Raw genomic sequence first — 5,196 nt, 5'->3', positions numbered from 1 at the left:
GGCGGGGCCGGGACCAGGTGGTGCCCGTCGAGGAGCTGCGGGCGGGGCGCGCCGAGCCCACGGGCGGGGGCGGGGCGTGGGGGCGGGGCGCGCGGAACCCCGGGCGGGAGGCGGGAGGCGGGAGGCGGAGGCCCGGGGGCTGGGCCCGGGGCGCTGAAAGGGGGGTGTAGGAGCAGGGCCCCGAGCAACTAACGGGGTGGGTCCGAGGCGGACAGGTGTGCGCGGGAGGGGTGCAGGGGACGGCTCCCTTTACCTGGGGGTAGGGCCCGAGGGCGACAGTGGGCTGTGCGGACCTATTATGAGGAACACCGAAGGGAGTGAAAATGTGAGGGTGCGATTCAGGGCCAAATCCTAGGGAATGGAAAGAGGTGAAAATAGAATTTGAAGAAGAGAAACAGGCCCGAAGTGTGTGGGGGCGGAGGGGGAGGGAGACAGTACGTAAAAATGACAACGTGAGTCTACGGAAGTGGGTAGGAAGCGGTGGGGAAGAGCCTCGAACCAAGGGTAGTCGAGGACAGCCGCGCGGAAGTTTCTCAGATCAAGGACTGAATATTTTGGGTCCAGGACATGGCACACGGAGAAAATCTCTTGCTCTCTTCAATAGTCCTCCTTTCTGTATCTTACAAGCATCAATTATTTTGTCCTAAATATGCAAGACATCTTCTCCTCTAGAGCTCTCAATTCTAATTTACACAGTTCTCCAGTAAATCACAGCCACAATATTTTGCTCAGTTGGATTTGAAAACATGCTTATATAAATATATAGTGTAGAAATAGTTTGTGACAGAACTCCACAAAGATGGTGAAAGAAATGACAATGCGAACGGAATGTAGTAAGCATAGAAAGTTAAATGCATATGAACAAAGAAATTGTAAAGAGCAAGGGCAATATAAGAGCACAAATTAAAGAAAGAATAAATATGATAAAGACAGAAGTGGTGGTGGGGAAGACTAGAAGCATGATGCCCAGACACAGTATTAGACAAACATTTAGTAATAAAGTGATTATATATTCCTCTCTCCTTTCCTCCTGCCTTCCTTCCTTTTTTCCTTCCATCCTTCCTTCCTTTCTTCCATATTGTCCTATTCTTTCCATGTTGCCTATCTTACAGTGTTTAAAAATCATTTGCTGTTTGACAATAAATGTTTAAGGGTTTGTTGAACATTTTTAATATTGTGCATAACAATAGAGTTTCAAGGTCACATTCCTCCAAGAAGTCTCATTATACTGTTTATATGTAAAGAGAAAAATGTATTGATCAAAGAGAATAAGATATAACAAAAGTTTATATTCTGAGAAGTGATAAATATACAAATGGCAAACATATATCCATTATTGTTTAGACACCAAAACAATCTGAGAGCTGATCACAGCTTATAAATTATAGATATCACAGCTGTTGAGCAGAGGCTATTTTTGTTCATTCTTGAGATCATCTTTCTTACCAACAAGAAGTATCATGTAAGAATCACTCTACCTAGCTGGCAATTTGGAGAAAATAGCCAGTTATTTTTGAAACTGAGCTTTCATTTGGTTAAAGGTCACTCCTTCAGTATTTATTCAAGTAAGAAAACAAAATACCCACCTATTCAGCTTTTGAGGTTTAAGATGTCTGCCTGTCTCTTGTTTTAACATTCCATTAAAAGAAGTTGAAAAGTCTATTAGATTGCTTTCTTGAAGCTACATGAAGACAAACTTTATTTTATTGGTTTATTTAATTGTGTTTGTTTATTTATTTTTGAGAGAGAGGTAGGGAGAGAGAGACAGGAACATTGAGCCACTCCTGTATGTGCCCTGACCAGGGAATTGAACCGGCAACCTCTACACTCCTGGACAACTCTCCAACCAACTGAGCTATCCAGCCAGGGCTTAATTTTTATTGTTTTTTTAGAAAGACAGAGGAAGGGAGAGAGAAAGAAGGGGATAGGGAAGCATTTGTTGTTCCACCCAGTTGTGCATTTTTAGGTTAGCGTATTTTTTGCTCCTAAGACGCACTTTTCCCCCAAAAGTGGAGGGGGAAATGCCCGTGCGTCTTATGGAGCGAAAAATGTGGTATTTTATTAAATATTTTAACACACCATTTGGCTCAGAATATTTTTTTTCTTATTTTCCTCCTTAAAACCCTAGGTGTGTCTTATGGTCAAGTGTGTCTAACAAAGCGAAAATATGGTATTTCCCATGTGTTCCCTGACTGCGGATCAAACCCACAACGTTGTTTCAGGACCATACTCTTAACCTACTGAGCTAACCAGCCAGGGGACAAACTTTAAATAGATGTTTTAACACATTCTGCACTCTCAACTGTTGATAATTACAACTTAAGTATGAACTACCTTGTAGCTTTATTTTTTTTTATTTTTATTTTTTATTTTTTGCAATTTTCGGAAGCTGGAAACGGTAGGCAGTCAGACTCCCGCATGTGCCCGACCGGGATCCACTTGGCATGCCCACCAGGGGGCAATGATCTGCCCCTCTGGGGCGTCGCTCTGTTGCATCCAGAGCCATCCTAGCGCCTGAGGCAGAGGCCACAGAGCCATCCCCAGCGCCCGGGCCATCTTTGCTCCAATGGAGCCTTGGCTGCGGGAGGGGAAGAGAGAGACAGAGAGAAGGAGAGGGGGAGGGGTGGAGAAGCAGATGGGCGCTTCTCCTGTGTGCCCTGGCCGGGAATCGAACCTGGGACTCCTGCACGTCAGGCCGACGCTCTACCACTGAGCCAACCGGCCAGGGCCTATTTTTTATGTCAAACAAGTGTTTGATAATTTTTTTTTTTCAGAGTCAGAGAAAGGGATAGATAGGGACAGACAGACAGGAACGGAGAGAGATGAGAAGCATCAATCATCAGTATTTCGTTATGGCACTTTAGTGTTTTGTTTGTTTTTTACAGAGACAGAGAGTCAGAGAGAGGGATAGACAGGGACAGACAGACAGGAACGGAGAGATGAGAAGCATCAATCATTAGTTTTTCATTGCTCATTGCGACACCTTAGTTGTTCAATGATTGCTTTCTCCTTGCTTGAGCCAGCGACCTTGGGTCCAAGCTGATGAGCTTTTGCTCAAACCAGATGAACTCACGCTCAAGCTGGCGACCTTGGGGTCTTGAACCTGGGTCCTCGGCATCCCAGTCCAACACTCTATCCACTGCGCCACCGCCAGGTCAGGCGTGTTTGATAATTTTTTGATTTAAAAGTTCACTTAAACACAACTATCTCATTTAAATGTCATAAAAGAAACATTATCATCCCCATTTTATAGATGGTAAAACTTAGTTTTTTTCTTTTCCAATTTGCTCAAGGCTAATCAGCTAAGTGTCAGAGTCAGAACTCCTATCTAGTTCTGACTTGTCCTTTATCTTGCTACAATGCCACAGCTGCCTAATAAAAACATGGTGCTCTAGAAAAATTTAAAAGTTTTACAATTATAGTCCCAGTCTCGTATTTTTATTTCTAGGAAAGGCCAATAATATACCCTATAAACATATTTTTAGCTCTTTTCCTGACTTTTGTTTAGAGGAAAGGTTGAATGTTAATGGGGTGAGAAGGGTGGGAAAGGACAACGCTGGCGGCAGCCTCAGCCTTTCTATTGCCCAGAACCTTTCAGATATGGCTCCAGCTTTGTCTCTCCCTAACCAGCAGTGCAAACCTGACAGTTAATCAGACCAAATCTCCTTGACAGTCATGCCTCTTGGGAGTTTGACTCCCAAAGATGTTCTGATAAATGCAGCATTCCGCATTTTGTCACTATTTTCCAATGGCATTTTAGTTCTTAACCCTAGTCCATCTGTTACTGCCTTACCCTCCTGTTACTGCCTTACTGGGTCTTTGGGATTTTTTCAGGTGAATAATGGAGTACCACTGAGCTGATATACTGTGCTAGATTCCAATGGTATTAGCAGTAACCAGGTCCTTCAAGTCCTTATGCAACTTGTGCAGGGTTACCATCTCAGTCAGGCCTGCCTACTCAGACCAACCCTATTTTAATTGCAGTTTTATCTCACCTGTACTCCTGAACTTCCTCAACTTACTGCTTACACTCTACTTACTTGTTTATTATGTTTTTTGTTTTGTCTGACTCTCCCAACTAGAATGTAAGTTTCATAGAAGAGTTGTTTTCTTTATTTTGTTCACTAATGTATCCTCAGTTTCCAGAGCAGTGCCTTACAAATTATAGGCAACAAAGTCAGTTCAGGTTGCATGACATTTTAAGCTTATACAATCTGAGGGAATACTTTATGGGGAACAAATTGAAAAATTGGGTATGAAAGTGAATATTTATTTGAAATGAAAATAATAACTATCTAGAAATACTTGACAACACAAATATCCCAAAATTCAGAAAAGTAAATCTTTGTATATTAACTATCTCACATACCTTTATAATGCTTGTTTTCTATATTTTGGGGCTACATGTTCTTTTATTGTCTCTTCATATTATTTTATGGGTCTTTTTTAATAGAATAGAAAGATAATGCCATCCTTCCTCTATCTCGCTAGAACAAATTTTGATCACATGTTTCTCTTCAGGATCATTATAGCACTTTTATTTTATTTTATTTTATTTATTTATTTTTTCTTTTTGGTATTTTTTCTGAAGCTGGAAATGGGGAGGCAGTCAGACAGACCTCCACATGCGCCTGACCAGGATCCACCCGGCATGCCCACCAGTGAGCGATGCTCTGCCCATCTGGGGCGTTGCTCTGTTGCAACCAGAGTCATTCTAGTGCCTGAGGCAGAGGCCACAGAGCCATCCTCAACACCTGGGCAAACTTGGCTCCAGTGGAGCCTTGGCTGCGGGAGGGGAAAAGAGAGACAGAGAGGAAGGAGAGGGGGAGGAGTGGAGAAGCAGATGGGTGCCTCTCCTGAGTGCCCTGGCTGGGAATCGAACCCGGGACTCCTGCACCCCAGGCTGACGCTCTACCACTGAGCCAACCGGCCAGGGCCTATAGCACGTTTTTTATATAGTTAATATAGCATCTATCAATTCTGTTATTTTATATATATATAATTTATATATTATATTTATATATCCTCTCTATATAAATGAATACTTCATATATTTATGTATAGAAACAACATATTCCATCAGCTATAGTCCTATGGCCTAATGCAATCTGGCATATCATTCCAGAAATATTTGTTGAATTAAAATAAAGAAGATGGTTACTAAGCTATGGAATTAAGGAACAAGAATATAGGAAA

At 42.5% G+C, this 5,196-nt stretch overlaps 1 non-coding gene across 1 annotated transcript; it reads right to left on the bottom strand.

Moving 5' to 3' along the window:
* Positions 1 to 4,861: 4,861 nt before the first annotated feature.
* On the bottom strand, positions 4,862 to 4,937 carry TRNAP-GGG (transfer RNA proline (anticodon GGG)). Its single transcript has one exon. It is a non-coding gene; the product is annotated as a tRNA-Pro (tRNA).
* Positions 4,938 to 5,196: the final 259 nt, after the last annotated feature.

Source organism: Saccopteryx leptura, chromosome 3 (assembly GCF_036850995.1).
Source record: "Saccopteryx leptura isolate mSacLep1 chromosome 3, mSacLep1_pri_phased_curated, whole genome shotgun sequence".
Lineage (NCBI taxonomy): Eukaryota > Metazoa > Chordata > Mammalia > Chiroptera > Emballonuridae > Saccopteryx > Saccopteryx leptura.
Note: the sequence above shows the minus strand (reverse complement) of the source record. Positions and strands in the feature narration are given on the sequence as shown.